Consider the following 17,351-nt stretch of genomic DNA (forward strand, 5'->3'; position numbering starts at 1 on the left):
GGGAAGGCTCCAGCCAGTCTGGTCAGCACTTCCCCACACTTCCATACGTGGAACTTCCACCCAATAGCCAGTCAGGGGAAGGGACAGAGTCAGGGCTTCCCTGGACTTCGGGAAGATCAAGGTAACAGACGATGGAAGGCAAGAGGCCACGGGGGCCATTTTGTCTCCATCAGGAATCTACCGATTCCAATGACAGGGCCTGGCCATCCCAAAATGGAGGACGCTCAGGAAACCAGTCAATTCAGCATGGAGCTGCCACCAGCCCGTACCCTGCTCTGTGGGTCACACACAGGTGCCCAAAAACATACACTAGGGGCACAGGGTTGTACCCCCTCCCATGGGTGCCATAAGGGTACCCCATGGGTCTGTTCACCAAAACCAAAGGAGAGAGCTGAACCGCCAGGAGTCCCACATGAACTCCTGCACGGAAAACACGACAGAACACATGAAAAAAAACAGTAAAGGACAAGGACACGGAGGCCCTGTCCCTCTGATGCATTTCCAGCATCACAGGCTCATGACGAGCTGGAGGTAAATCCCCCACTCCAGGGCCATACTCGTATTATGGCAGAGCGGGAAAAGCAATGAGCCCCAATGAATTGGTGAACTTCTGGCATACATTGGGGATCAGAACTAAGGACAGGATTCAGAAGCAAAAACGTTTATAGGAAAGTCAAGTAAGGTTTGGAAGAAACCAATGCCACAGGTTTTCCCAGATGTCGAGTAGAGGTTATGGCCACCAGGCAGAGAACTTTAAAATAAAGACGTCAATTCCACTTCAACCAGTGACTTGAACATAGAAGAGTCCACAGCAGCAGAGGAATGACCTCCAGGCTGGCAAAGTAGACCTAACTGGAGGATCAGGCATCGGAACACTGAGACACATGCGGGCAGTGTATTGTTTCCTCCAAATAAGCGCCAGGGCTCAAATTATTTCGAGCACGCCTGTGACACATCAGGATGGGCATGCCTCTCCCAGGTTGCCTCTGCCCGTGGCTGCTCCCCTCTGTGTTAACATATATCGGGTTAAAGCTTCAACTCCCACTGGCTCACTGGGGTTGATGGATGCACTGACTATGCCAGATGTGCGATTTAAAAAATACCACTCAACATACCATAAAAAATAACACACTTGTTGTGACTTGAAATGAGACAAATGTTTTAGTGTGTCTTTAAACGGGAGGATAGCTCAGCGGCAACGTGCTCGCCTTGGAAACAAGACAACACGAAGCAACGGGTTCGATCCCCGGGTCCGCACTTAAAAACCTCTGGGTATTACATATATTCCTGTAACAGCGCTTTGATGCCCACGGGCTATGTGAGCGCTTTAAAAATGTAAATAAATAAACACGCTCACCATGAACATTTTGCTCCGATTCTATTGGAGCTTCTTCTGCGACTGACGGCTAAAATAATATAGTTGCCAAAGCAGCACAGCCTAATCAAACTGAGCCTGAGACAAGGAGTGCCAGGGATCAGAAATAAGTACCAGGGCCGAGCCCTGGTAAACACCTCTTCAAAGAACCTGAGACAAAGGCTTGGGACAAGAATCTCTGTGGCTAACAGAGTTTCTTACACAACTTCTTTCGTGGTGTGTATAGAAGCGGTGAAGGTGGTGTTGTGATAATACGGCGATGTTTCAGTCTTTCATTGTTTTGTAATTTGGGACTTTTAATTCTCCTTTTGGGATGTGAAAAGGGAAGCTACAGGTGTGTTCTTTTGGTTTAACAGGTTTCTGTAGGGATTTGCATGTTGTCTGTTTGCTGCAGTTTGTGCGTTTTGTAAGTAAACTCTGTTGGACAGTGTTGTTGTAGGCCTTGAAGTCCAAAGCTTGGATGCTGATGCTAAGTGGGGCTCGGAGGGGTTTTGGTGGAGTGCTGGGGTTGCAGAAAGGTTTGGAATCCCCGCCACACTGTTTGGCCAGGGTGTGTGATCTTAAATCAAAGGTTTAAGGTCAAGCCACAGGTCACATTGTCCTTTGTTTCCCCTACATTCATTCAGCCAACTCTTGGCTCAGGCGACCCTGTCAGTGGTATCAGCCGTACCACCACCAGCTTCCCAGTCCAAGCAGCAAAACTCTGGAAATCCATTCCCCCTCTTATAGACAAGAGCCCTCCTTCCTGAAATTCAAATCTGAATGAAAAAAATGGCTCAGCACCAAACCACTCCTTTGAGTACCCCCGGGTTCATGTTATTATTTAATTTTCATCTGCATGACCTATTTGTAACCACCAGGTCCTACATATTGCCTTCTTGCTATTGTTATTGCATATAATAGAGACCATATGGAACCCTGTCTCCAGTTTTGTGTTCCTGTATCTTTTCATGTATGTAACTAAGGCTCTCCAGCGCCCAGTTACCTCAGGGTTCGGTGTGCGATACAAATAATAAACAAATACAAAATACGAAAGTGAGGATTCCTCATAAGGACATCCCTAACACGATGTACAAAGAAATATACCAACTCTGTACTGCACTGCTAACTGACAAGATATCGAATTGTCCGATATGGACAGTTCTTTATTCTTTTCATGACCTTTATTTGGTCTACAACCATCATTCCATGCATGCATCGCAGCAATCACCATCACTCAACCTTCAGTTGTCTTCCCCTTTTTGCTGTGGCCTCTGTCTGTCGGTTTTGTTCTCTGACTTCCTCTCTTTGCCGTTTCGTGCTCATCTTTTCCTCGCTTCTCTTTCACCCCACAGACCACAATCTGGACTTACACCCAGGGCATAATAGATATGGTCTAAGTCATCTTTAAAACACGAATTGACAAGTACGTATCTTACAGAATCTATGAATTGATGTACCTGATGGAGGGCAGCACGCCTGAAATGCTTCGTATTGACAGAGAAAGATATACGTAGAGCCTACAATCCAACTGAAGTGTCTTTTTTCTTCCTTTTTTGAAACAATGAATGCACTTATTTTATTTGTTGAAGCAATTGCAATGCTCATCACTCGGTTCAGAGTGCAACTATGATTACTGATGTTAAGTTTTCATTGAGATTTGAATATTGTTTGAAGATTGGTTATTCTACCTACGTAAATATATTTTATTGATGTTTTCACATGAATTACACAATATGATATATTAAGATTTTATTGAAGAAATTGTATCACCTATTTAAATCATTTCGACAAATCATATTGCCGTAAAGTGTGCCCAGATTTCAGTCTCACTTCTCATCTTTCTCGGGGTCACGGTTCATCCATACAGACAGGGATTTGGCACTTTAAGACCACTGTAGTGATGATCTGAGGAGTGTAGAAGCCAATTAACGTAACATAACATAATATCGGGAGAGAATGAAAAAGGGACGATAATGTGATTTAATATCAAACAGCGTTTCAATAAATGATTGCATACTCGCCGTGGGAATTTCATCAACGGATCTTGGAATGGTGCATGGTTCAATCATCTTGGTATGATTGGTCAAAAATCCCTTTCACGTAGTTGTGATCCGCCAATGGAGCCAACACGATTATGGACACACAGGAGTCCCCCCAATGGTGTCAACAGTAGAGATCCAATACGGATAATATCAATAACTTCTGATGTTTCTTCCAAACCGAAATATCGATCTAGACGTCTTTTAGTGCTACCAATGCCATAACGTCACCCCTAGATATCATCACAGAAATGTAGGGTACTGCACCATCCTGAAGGGGATACCCTCTATATGACAGTTCACCCTCTTGAGATCCAGACTCTGACTTTCGCGATGTTCACCTCTCCGCTGCTGGACTAAGAAGAGGGTTGAATTGAACCTATGACCATTCCCCAACTTGGAACTTGAAGAAATATCTTCCTTGGGGAGGTCCTCTTCACCAGATCAATGATCCTGTACTTTTCCGGCATCTTTGGAATTCGCACTGGCAAACCATCCTGAATTCAACAATGGAATTCTGTTCCGTCATCTCAGAAAACCGTTCCCGAGGCCCAGAGGTCTGCAATGCATTTTTGCCAGGATTCCCTGAAGAAGGCATCCACTTGTGACAAAACTTGATAAATGCCAGAGGAATTACAAGACACAGAAAAGGCTCCTTGCTTTTACGTGCAATGCTAGTACATTTTATTCCAGTCATAAAATGTGCACAGATAGAATATGAATTGTATACCTCTTTCGTCTCTTTATTGGTAGCGCGGGCCGAGGGCTGGATATGCTCTTCACGATCTGAGTCTTCCAACCCAATAGCACGGTAGTTACCAAATAAATTAAATATCCAAGTAGAGTTCGAAAAAAAGATGTTCTTTAAAACATCTACCTTCTAAGAACAACATATACCCACTATGGTGGGGCAGACACAAAGATCATTCTGGCTAGAGATATCGAGAGTGTACACGCTGGGTATTATAATCAGTGCTCCAGATAAGAAGTGGGAGCGGGCGTATTTTACTTCCTATTTTTAAAGTAAAATGATTTTTTAAGGAGTAAAAATGTAAGTCGAATTCTCAATGAGAGTATTTTATAAGTGAGTAAAATATGTCTTAACTAGAAAACGGAACTGTTTAATGGATAATTGTTCTTGTGATCCTAGTTATTCATGCACTACAATATGCAGGTTTACTTCTTCCAATCAGCAGTTAAAATAGTATTTTCTTCTTGTGATACTATGGGCCTCATTACGAGTAGCTCGGTAAAAACGGGGTCATTACCGGCATGGAGGTACGATAGGGTCCATGCTCGTATGACGCCGCTAATAGCGGGTGATTACGAGTACGCGAGCATGCGTGAAATCCCATGCCGGTAATGGCCATACTGGCATGCCGCTAAAGGCCCTCAAACCCCCTGATAGCGCCATCACGGGACCCGCCGATACCGCCTCCGCCTAGGAGGAACCCCTTAATACCGACTCGGTAATAACAACATGCTAATACCGGGCTCGTAATACCGGACCCGCAAGTAACGTCATCGCATCTGAAAGGGAAATGGGCCGGCTACCATCTTTAAAAACACAAACCATTGCAACCTTCCCAAACCAACAGTTGTTTCCAGGAGAGACCAGTGGCACTCCTTACACCATGTCGAAGGCAACCCGGAAAAGTACCCTCCGCCTGTGCAAAAAGCACTTTTCTGATGCAGAACTGAACATGCTGGCAGACACCCTTGCCACACATGCTGATGTGATAAATGAGCAGAACCTGAAGCGTGAGGCGCAGCAGCGCAAGAAGGAGATCTGGCAGGAGGTAGCCCGCAAGGTCTCCGCTGTTGGAACAACCCCACAGACAGTGAAGGATTGCAAGAAGAGGTGGTATGACCTCCGCCTCAGGGTCCATAATATCCTGTCAAGCAACAGGAGGGAGGCCATGGCTACAGGTGGGGGTCCCCACTCTCCTGACAAACTGACCACCTGGGAGGAGACGGCAAGCATGTTCATTAATATGGAGTCCATCGAGGGATTTGGGGAGATGGAGACGGGTGCAGCAACACCTGCAGATGGAGGTGAGTGACCCTGCAGATCCCTGTAGGGGAAACCATGACGTTGCACAAGTGATGTGGAAGAGAGTCTAGGCAAGGCAATGCATGTCCCAACACACACATCAACATATTCTTGTCCAGATGGAGGGCCAAACCCTGCCATACTGATATGCATGCGGAGTGCCAATCTCATTACCAACACACAGCCAACACACACGGACCGTGCCCATGTAACACATCACACAACAAACCCCAGTGCAACGGCATGCCACCTGCCATGCAGCAAATGCCAAAATGCCCCCTTCATACTACCTTGTGTGACACACCTGTAAGATATGAATGAATGATAAATGAAGTACTCAACAGCACCCTATAATGCATCAATCCTTTAACACCATCACTGAAGCCCTGCATCTCTTCAACCCCCCCAGGCACCGATGGAGAAGATGGCAGCCAGGATCCCACCACAAGGGCATTCACATCCCGGCCAATGACAACGGCCAGCGACAACATCACCTCCGGGGCAGCCTCGCAGCCCACTCAGACACCCAGTGTGCCTGACACCATGGGAACTGAGCTGCCTACACCCACAGTGGAAGGCGAGGCCATAGAACCACACACCAACACTGATGAAGCAGTGGAGGAGCATGTGGACCAGGAAGGACTGACGCATGTGGCATGTCCACACTCCCCAAGCCCCATGCCCACCCCCCACCGCACATCCAGCCCTCACCCACCTGCAGCAGTGAGGATCCCTACCTGCATGATTCCGACCTGAGCAGCATCCACAGGGACAGCATTGCCATTGCAGCCTCCATCACAGCACCCTCGACCACAGCTGCTCCCACCATCAGCCTTGAGGCACGGCTGGCGAGGGTGGAGACCAGGCAGGAGTCTTTGTTGGACCTGCTCCGGCAATATATTGCAGATGGGGAGGACACCAGGTGTGGGAAAGCCCAGGCCATAGCGGGGGCCACAGCCACCATAGCCACCAACACAGCCGCCATAGCTGCCAACACAGCCGCTGTTAACACCTTGGCTTTGTTTATGAGAGACTGTCTGTGGGCCATCACGCAGGTCCTCACATCCATCCTGCTGCACTTGCAGCAGCCACAACCTGCACCAGGCGTGCAAATGACAACAGCTTCCTCCCCATCCACCACACCCGCTTCATCTGCCCCCGCTTCCTCTGGACTTTCCAGCCCTGTCCGTCAAACACGGCGGAGTGCGAGGCACACTGAAATGCTGCCCCGGACAGCAAGAAGTCCTGCAAATAGTGTGGGAGAACTATGGGAGTGGCTAAAATGGTGTTGGCGGTGATTGGGAGTATTAGGGGTAGTGCATTGGGGTGTTTTGGGAGTTCACTGGGGGGTTTTGGGAGTTCACTGGGGTGTTTTGGGAGTTCACTGGGGTTTTTTTGGGAGTTCACTGGGGTTTTTTTGGGAGTTCACTGGGGTTTTTGTGGGAGTTCACTGGGGGGTTTTGGGAGTTCACTGGGGTTTTTTTGGGAGTTCACTGGGGGTTTTGGGAGTTGACTGGGGTGTTTTGGGAGTTCACTGGGGGTTTTGGGAGTTGACTGGGGTGTTTTGGGAGTTCACTGGGGGGTTTGGGAGTTGACTGGGGTGTTTTGGGAGTTCACTGGGGGGTTGGGGGTAGGGGGTTGCACTTTCTTCAGTTGATATGAATACACCCGTTGTGTTAAAAAAAATTCAATGGCTGGACATCCATCTTTTCGTGTCAAATTTAATTGCATGACGGTGTACAGTGGCCAACTCCCCACATTCCCTGTGTGCATGTCCACATGGACACAGTGTATAATGTGTCACTGACACATATCTATCAAGGTCCCTGTGTGTCAAAAGTATTTGTGAATCAGTGATTGGTGTACTGCACGGCCATCCTGTGCATCATGTACTGGCAGGGGTGCTGCTTCTCCTCTATCTTCATCCTCATCATCCTCACCCAGTGCATGCATGTCAATGTCAGGTGGCAGTGGTACATTTCTCCGGACGTACATGTTGTGCAGCATGACACAGGCCATGGTGATCTTTGCCACCTTCTCAGGCCCATTAAGGAGTGCTCCACCAGAACTGATTAGGCAGCGGAACCGCGCCTTCAACAGGCCAAAGGTCTGCTCAATCACAACACGGGTACGGGTATGTACACGATTGTACTCCTCTTCATGGCTGTTCCGCGAGCCCCGCACAGGGGTATGTAGCCACGGCTTCAAGGGATATCCTCCATCACCTGCAAGAGAATACAGATAAGCCTATGTGAGTCACTCTGAGCTGCCGCCTACAAGATACACAGTCATGGGCACAGCTATTTGCTGTGGACCTGCACATGTCCCTGTACGTATGCACCAATATTGTTTGGATGCATTTGATACTGCAATATGGTGTGGTGGTCTGGATGGCGTTGAATAGATGATGCAGTGTAAAATAATGCATGCTGAGGCGAATGTACTGTGGTTGTACGACAATGTTTCGCCTTCCATTTGTGCTGTGTATACTACACTGTGCATGGTCACACTAGCCACATTGGCACAGTTGCAATCCTGTTTAGTCATGCATTGCTTGACATACACATGGTGGCCAGGTTGTATGTCTTACTTTTTTTTTTTTATACAATTTTTATTAATTTATAACAAACACGTCAACCATGCTAACTTTTTAGGACATACATAATCAATATCAAAACATCACATTGTACAGTGTCGTTTTCCGTCCTCCCCCCTCCCTCCCCACAAACTCGAGCCATCTCAGCCTCATCATCTACATGAGCATTTTCGGGAATCTCTGTGTTCGTTGACTCATCTGAGTCTTCTGTATCATGAGTGACCTGCTGGGGGCTTGCCATGAGGTCATCAGCTGCCTCCAGTATATCAGGGGGCCCGCTTCCTCCTCTCCCCCCTTGGTGACAGCTTCAAACCATACCACAGTTTCTGCTTCCGCCCATCTCAAGAGGTCCGCCCACCATATCTCCACTCTGGGTCTGTGGGCCGCTGTCCAACACATTGCGATTCTGCGTTTAGCCAAAATATAGGCCAGGTCCTTCATTTTACTGATATGCTTCGAATGACGTGGCCTGGGAAAATTCCCAAGCATGCAAGCCCAAGCAGATCCTATGTCCAGTACCACTCCTCCACCAGCCATTTTCATCTTTATTTCCTCACAGAATCTGTGCACCTCAGGGCAGGCCCAGAACATGTGCAATAGTCCTGCCTCCTCCTCCCCGCACCTGGGGCATTTTTGTACAGCCGAGCCTCCAAACCTAGCTATTCTACTGGGAGTCAGATAAGCTCTATGAGTGACATACAACTGAATCTGCTGGAGTCTCGCATTCCGGGACACCTTTTTATGGTACCTTTGGGCTCTATCCCACTGTCCCTCTGTCATGGGTTCCCCCACTTCCTCCTCCCAGTCATGCCTCAATTGGAGCAGCTCCTTCCCTGCTTTCACCCTCAGGAGCTCACATATCCTAGATATTTCGTGCCCACCCTCCGAGACATCATACATCGTCTCTAGGGAGGCATCAGGTTCTTCCTCTAGCACCGTCTCCGGCCACCTCTCCCTCACCCGTTTCATGAGCCTGGTATAAGTAATACATTGGCCTCTGTGCACCCCTGTCTCATCCTGCAGCCTCTGGAATCCCAATGCCTCCCCTTCCTGCCATATGTCTCCGAGGGTGGCCAATCCCACTGGTTCCCAGTACCTACGGACTGCTTCAAACAATTGGGAGTCGTCCCCGCATAGCACTGCCAGCGGGGGGCCTGCTGGGAAAGGAAAGCGGATCTGGGTCACCCACCGTTCTCCATGTCCTGCGCCATACTTCCCAGCCCAGCTTCAATAGTCTCCCCATCCTCGATATTTTAGTTTTGTGCAGCCACACTGTCTCCCTCAAAAAGTAAGGAGCTGATTCACCTTGCAAAAGCCTAGCTTCTGCCGAGTCTTCTGCAGACAACCACCTGGCCACATACACCAACTGTCCCGCTAGGGAATACAGTTAAAAATTTGGAAGGTTTATGCCCCCCTTATCACATGTGTTCTGTAGTTTCCACGGGCCATCCTATTCCTGGAGTTGCCCCATATGAAGCCCCTGCACATGCCATGACGTTTCACAAAAAAGCGTCAGGGGATTAAGTATGGGACATTCACCATTTTGAGTAGAGCTGCTCTCCCCATCATTGCTAGGGGTAATTTAGACCAGAACACAATGCTATTCTTAACTCCCTCCATCGCCTTCTCTGTGTTATGTTTGTGCTCTGTCTCTATTTTGTGTTAAACATTTACGCCCAGATACCTGAATGTCACGGTCTGACAGGGTATCTGCAAGACAGGCAGTCTCTCCAATGGGGTGCTCTTATACCTTCCCAGGGGGAACAAACTGAACTTCCCGGGGTTCATCGATATGCCCGAGAGGGTGGCGTAACGACCTATCACCTCCAACACATATTGCAGGTTCTCCTCCGGTAGCGCAAGTAGAGAAGCACATCATCTGAATATAATGATATCAGGTGTGTGCCCCCTGTCGTGCGGATCCCTACCTCCCCGTATTGTTGCCGCAGGCATATTGCCAGTGGCTCTAATGCCAGGATGTATAACATGGGTGACCAGGGACATCCCTGTGTGGTCCCCCTGCTAAGTTGCCATTTATCTGAGATTGTGGTTCTGGTTTTGACTCTCGCCATCGGGGTACTATATAGCATCTGGACCCATCTAATATATCCTGGTCCCATCCCGTATCCTTTCAGAGTCGCTTTCAACCACGGCTACCGCACTGAATCAAAAGCTTTCACCGCGTCCAACGACACGATAGCCAGCTCGCTCGAGTCTCCCTCAGTTTGGTCAATGATATGGTGTAACCTCCTGTGGTTATCTGTAATATTTCTACCAGGGACATAACCCATTTGGTCTGGATGTATCAACTTGCCAATTACTCTCTTCAATCTATTGGCCAGCACTGCCGTGAGTATCTTGCTATCCTGATTGAGCATAGACAAGGGCCTATAGGATCCGCATTCCGCGTCCGGTTTGCCTGGTTTCAGGAGCGGAATGATCACTGCCTCGCGGAGGGACGCCGGCAGTTCCCCCCGCTCATATGCTTCATTAAACATGGCCAGCAGCGGCTGGAGTAGCTCCTTCTTGTACGTTTTATAAAACTCGCTGGGTAACCCATATGCCCCGGGGGCTTTACATGTGGGCAGGTGTTGGATCACCGCCTCCAGTTCGTCCACGGTAATGGGGTCGTCTAGGTCCGCTCGTTCTATGTCATCTAAGGTGGGCAGCCCTATATCCTCTATTGTATCTAGTATGTCTTGACTCATGTCCTCTCCTGTGTCCTCGTTTAATCGTCTGTAATACTTGAGGAACTCCTCATTTACCCCTTCCTGGGTATTACGGATTTGACCCTCCGCGTCCCTGACTTCTCTGATCACCGAGCGGGGGGTCTCATTCTTGTATAACCAAGCCAATAACCTACCCGGCTTATCCCCCCCAGCATGCAGCCTCTCTGTGTATTTCTTATAGTTCAGTTTGCATAATCTGTCCCAAAGTTCACTACAAGCTAGCTGTAAGTCCTTTATGTTAACCCTGTTGGCACGGGTGGTCCCCTCATTTCGTATCAGGCCCTCTAGCTCTCTTTCTGTCTCTTGTAGTTCCCGCTCAATACCCCCTTGGAGCCCTTTGGATTTAGATATTGCTACTCCTCGCACCACCACCTTGAATTTCTCCCATACTGTCCCCACAGAATTTACACTCATATTATTAATTTCAAAGTATTCCTCGATGGCCTCCCTCAGATCCTCTCGAAAGCCTGCATCCTGTAGAGCCTCAGTCCTGAACCTCCACGTCGGGATCCGCACTCTGGGGGGTTGATGTCGCCACTCTATGACCAAAGGCGAATGGTCGGAGAGTACCCGGGCCTTGTATTCCGTCCCCACCATTTCTCCCACTATCTCGGCAGATGCGAACACGTAATCTAGCCTTGTGTGCAGGTCGTGTGGCGCTGCATAGTGCGAGTATTGCCTATCCATTGGGTGTAGCCTTCTCCACACATCCTCCAGGCCGAGGTCCATCAACAGTGTCCTCAGCGCTTTAGCTGCTGGCGCCGGCTTTTCTGATTTGTCATCTGACCTATCTATCCTGGGGTTCAGAGTGCCATTAAAGTCCCCTCCCCACACCATCGCGCCGCCCGCCAGGGGGCTAATTTTACTATATAAAGACCTAATATATAGCGCTGTATCATGGTTAAGGGCATACAAATTTATGATATTCACTTCTCTGTTCTCCAGGAGTCCCGCCACCACCACCATTCTGGCTTCTGGGTCTATTGTCTAGCTAAGCAGCTGAAATGGCACATGCGGTGCCACCCATGTAATCACCCCTCTGGCATATGCCGAATATGTGGCCCCTATGACAGTGCCCCTCCATTTCCTCCTAATCACCTCCAACTTCTCCTTGGTGAGGTGGGTTTCTTGTAGCAGAGCTATGTCAATCCGCATCCTCTGTAGGTACATCATCACCTTGTTACGTTTTAGATAGCTATTAAGGCCCCGCACATTCCAGGTCACAATTCTGAGATTACCCGATGCCATTGATTTGTTCGTCATTTCCCCGTAGGCTCAGACACAAACTAAAACTCCCCAAAACTATGTACACCACAAACTTCCCCTCTTCCTCCCCACCCACACCCAACAACACCCTCCCCAACCGTTGCCCAGCTCCATCCCTGGATCTCAGGCACGCCCACATCTAGCCCTGCCTAGCAAGTCTATACTCAGGGCTCAGCAGGGTAAAGTCACCCTAATGGCTACTTAACTACCAATTCTCTGGGCTAGGTTGCTACCATCCCATTGCTCCTACTACCCATACTATCACACATGATGTTAATGCTATTCAGCTCCAGCATGCAGTTGATACTCTATATTCCAGTCCAGCCAGAGCACAAGGTCCAAGGGCTACAAAAATCCACTGAAATCTCCCGTGTTCCCGAAACAAGTCCACCTTCCCACTTATCCCCTTAATGTCCATGACACCGATTCCTCACTTGTCACGCTCGAGGCAATCTCAGTCAGCCTCCTGTTCCGGGCAGCCCTGCAGGTCCAGCCACGACGCCGCCTCCTCCGGAGTGTCGAAAAAAAGTGCAGCACCTTTAGCCTCGCCGGGTACAGAGCATATATTTGATGCCCGCTGCACGTAGCCTCCTCTTGACGGCCACGTAACTATACCTTTGCCTCTGCACCAGCATCGTATAATCCGGGTACAGCGTGATATTGGTGGATGCTCTCTCAATTGTCCCGCCCTTACGGAAATATTCCAGGATCTTCTCCCTGTCTTTGTAATTCAGGATCCTTGCGATTATTGGCCTCGGCGGAGCTCCAGGTCGTGGCTTCCTCATCAAGGCCCGATGTGCACGCTCAATAGTAAACCCCTGTGAGAGTTTTTCTGCTCCTATCCCCTGGAGGATCATGTTCTCTACATAGTCCGTGGGGTCATGGCTTTCCTCCCCCTCGGGCAGGCTGACCACATGTATGTTGTTCCTCCTCGCCCTTCCCTCCGCCTCCTCCACTCGATTTTCAAGGTTGGCGACCTGGTGTTTTAGCACATGGACCTCCTTTGCATTGCTCGTGCTGACCTCCGTGTTAACTTTCACTGCGCTTTCCAGGCCACTTGTTCTCTCCGCCAATGCACGGACATCTTGATGCAGCGGGGTAACTTCGATTCCCACAGTGTCAATTTTATTCTCCACGGCCGTCCGCAAGTCCGCCATCGCTGTGCCCCATTTGGTGCTCAAATCCGTTGTGGCCGCCAGGACCTGACGGTTGTCTCCTTCTGCGGCACCATCTGCGGAGGCCGCACCCGTGCTTTGCGCCGGTGTCATGGGGGTCCGCTGCGTTTTCGCAGAGACCTCCATTGTGGATTGTTTGGATTTGGCTCTCAGTCCTTTCACAGACATCTCGCGATTCCCTATCGTATCTGGTCCCCACACTGCAATGCTGTTGTGTCGTGCTCAGGTCCTTCAAACTCTAGGGCACTAGTTGCGGCGGGTTGTGTTGTGCTATGGAGTGCGGCAATGTATTCAAATGGGCTGTCTTCTCCCATGTATTCCTGCTGCACACAATCATCCATGCGCCATCAACGTGCTTCGAGGCGCCACACAGAACACAACAGCCGCTCACCTCCTTTGCAATGGCCTAGTCACATGTAGGTTTTGCCAAACTGGGGTATGTCCTGGTACTAGGGTGTTACACACTCGCATGTCTCAGCCATGTCAGCAGCCGGGCGCAGCTGCAAATGTCTTTCCTTCAATCCGTGGCCGTCGCCCGATACATTAACTGCATCAGGGGGCCGGCAGTTTCGTTTCGCCGCCATGTCCTGCTAGATCTCTTTGTTCTGTGGGGGCGCTGCCATTTTGGTGTTTTCGTCCGCGGCCGCTCCCCAGGATACAATGTGTCCGTTCGGCAGTTCTCCAGTCTCCCGCGAGCCGCTTACACGCTCACGCTCTTCCTGGCACCTTCCCACACGCTTGTGTGTGTTTTGCTTCCAGATTCAAGTGGAATACATGCGTTTGTTGAACGGATCAGGATGTCGGATCACGGAGCATACGGGGCTCACAGCCTATTTCATGGCTGTCCAAGCCACGCCCCCTTGTGCGTCTTACTTGTGGTCATTTATATACGTTAATGGTCAGATGTGTGCCAATGATGTGTCATGTTGGGGTTGGGGGGTTCAGGTCTGGAGTCATTGCCTCTGCGTGCATTCTCTACTCACCGTCCATTCCCACCCAGGTGGAGTATGCATCCCCCCATTCCCACCCAAATGGAGTATGCACCCCCCCATTCCAACCCAGATGGAGTATGCACCCCCCCATTCCCACCCAGGTGGAGTATGCATCTCCCCCATTCCCACCCAGGTGGAGTATGCATCCCAACACATCACTACCCCGATGCACTGCCATGGCCCAGTCAGGCAACTCACCAAGCAGCCAGGCACGTGGTCCAGCATATCGCTCCATGTGACGGGGTAGCGGCGAGTTACACAGCACCATGGCATCCTGTGTTGATCCGGGAAATCAGGGGCAGAAATGTGTGATGATCTTGTTGGAGTCACATACCATCTGCACATTGATGGAGTGGTATAGCTTGCGATTGCAGTAAACCGCCTCTACGGGATGGGGGACTACCAAATCTACATGGGTGCAGTCAAGGGCACCAACACAATTGGGCATGCCTGCCAGTGCATGGAAGCCTACTTTGGTTTCGGCTATCTCCTGGGCAGTCCGTGGTAGGGATATGTGGGTGCTAGAGTGCTTCAGGAGGACATCCAGCACTTGGGTCAGCATGCGTGAAAATAGTGGTTGTGACATGCCATGCAGCTGGCCCACTGTGTGCTGTAGGTGCCTGTGGCCAGGAAGTGGAGCACAGACACCACCTTTAGTAGCGGGGGATGGCAGTGCGTCTTTCTATGAGGCTGGCAATGTCGTTGCCTATCATGTCCACTATGGTGGTGATGGTGTCCCGGTCCAACCGGTACAGGGTGTGGATCTGGTCAGGGGTTAGATTGAATGGGCTGGGTCTGATGTGAGGGATTGGTGGCTGCCTACGAGGTACTACTGGCTGCACTGGTGGTAATTGCTGGGCCTGTCTCACCCTCCTTCTCCTCCATCGTCTCCTCTGTGCTGCCTGTTGTTGCTGCTGTAGTTGTTGTTGTAGTTGCTGTTGTTGCTGTAGTTGTAGCAGTATAGGCATGTCCACCAGCGCCATGATTGCAACAGCTAGTGGTAGCATTTTGGTGTAGGAAGGGGTGTGGTGTGTGGGAGTACTCCTTTATACTGGGTCAGACTCCATTGAGTCCACCTGTGGTGTTTGTGTGCACCTGTGGCAGTTGGCTTGATTGCTGATTGCTGTTTACGGGTGGTCTGCGATGCCTGTATGGCTGCATCGTGCAGGCCCTGATTACCAACTTCGGGATGCCGGTATTCGCATGCCTGCGTGGGTTGTGATGTCCTCCTATCACCGGCATGCCAGTATTCACCCCCCGAAGGGGCGCGTGTACGCGCCCATGCCGGTATGAGGGGGCACGGTACGGGCGGTGTCTGTATTGGCGGGTTGTCGGGTCGGAATGCCCTGGACCCGATGCCACTATTACCATTCCGCCTTCCTTTTTTCATTACCTCCATTCTCGTAATGAGGCCCACTGTGCTCTACTGGTCCAAAAATATCCATGAATTTCTGCATGTTTATTTCCTATTTTTTGTTGGGTGTATTCTCACTCCCTATTTTGATTTTTTGGGAGTATTTGTCTGTTTTTAGCGAGTAAAAGTGTCCGATACACCCCTTATCTGGTGAGCTGTTTATAATACAGGAGGGAGAAAATACAAGCAAGAATAAATAAAACAGTCAAAATACAAAACAAAATGGATTACTTTTAAAATCTCTTTGCATAAGGTACGAAAGTGGGTCCTAACCAGTGAATTGGGCCCAAGGTGAAGTCCAGGGAGTTAAAGTACCTGACAGCGTGTGGAATTGGGGCGCGCGGCCTAGTCCACATGTGCGCAACCTTAGTAACTTAAGTAGGCTGATTGTCACCAACAAGGCTCCCCTTGCAGAAACAGATTCAATCCAAGCGCTTTATGTCTTGAGGAGGCAGGCAGCTCAGGTAGTTCAAGCAGGGTACAGAATGCGGTTTGCAGGCTCAATTCAGGAATGTTGTTGCAGGTAGCACCCGCAAGGCCATGGGTTATTACCACGTGGGTTTTCAGTACAGTTGCAATTCAAGAGTTGGGGACATCTTCTGCTCTTCCCCAGGGAAGAATGCCAAAGTGGCTTGCAAGTTGCTTGCTGCTCACGTGGAAGTGGGTCACTTAGGTGCCAGCGTTTAGCGGCAGTCGGGCCTCTGGTCCTTCCAGCACGTAACCTCTCTTAGCCCCCCGAAATTGCGAAGGAAGGGGCGTTATACACCCCTCTTGAAAGCTTATATTCAGCGTTAGACGTTTAAGAAGAGTTTCAGCATAGGAAGATGTTGCTAGGTCTAGAAAAGACCCAGGGCTACGCTAATGTTGGAACTGTCGGGACTGGGGGCTAGCTCGCCTTTTGGTTGTAGCTGCAGAGATTCTATCTGGGGCTACAACCAAAAGACCAGGGGCTATAGCCCTCTTAGCCCCCCCCCTAGCAACGCCTCTCGAAGGGCACTTTGGACTGGATAGCCTCCTGCCAGGCGACACAACACCTGGGTCTCCTAAATGAAAGAGCCTCATTTGCAATTGCCTCCTCTAGCCTGTGCACCCTGTGCCTGGACATGGACCCGCCCAGCTCAGGAAACCCCGCCCATCCACAGGTGGGAGGCCTCAGAATCTCATTAGAGGCTCAAAACATTTCCTGGTCTGGAGATGGATCAGCTGGTCAGATGTCAGCCTAGAGGGACGGATCACTCAGCCGCTGAATGGAAATCAAAGCAGGCAGACAATACGTGTTGACAGCATATACGAGATTGGCAATAGTGCCCAGTCCTTATATATCACTATAACCTCCTTTTGGTAGGATATAGCTCATCTTGTATTCGAGCTAGCCTCAGGTTTGTAGGAGAGTGGGATTCTGCAACCAGGTGCAAAGAGTCTATTGAAATGATGGTTCCATGTAATAATGTCCCCACAAAAATGTCCCCAGACAAAAAAGGTTGCTGTTTTTTGCAGAGACATTATTACAATGAACATGCGGGGGACACCGCCGCAACCCCTGCATTTTTTACAAGGGGAGCAGAGGACATCCCTGCAACCCCTCGCCATACATAATGTCACCATATATAATGTCGCCGATAGCTTTTCCCGGCAACATTATGTACAGGGACATTATCACCTAATACTCAAATTACTGTAACGGTTCGATCTGTACATGGCCCAAAAAGCAAACGTGAGAACGGTCAGGA

This window comes from Ambystoma mexicanum, chromosome 1p (assembly GCF_040938575.1).
Source record: "Ambystoma mexicanum isolate Mex_15411 chromosome 1p, UKY_AmexF1_1, whole genome shotgun sequence".
In the NCBI taxonomy this organism is placed as follows: Eukaryota; Metazoa; Chordata; class Amphibia; order Caudata; family Ambystomatidae; genus Ambystoma; species Ambystoma mexicanum.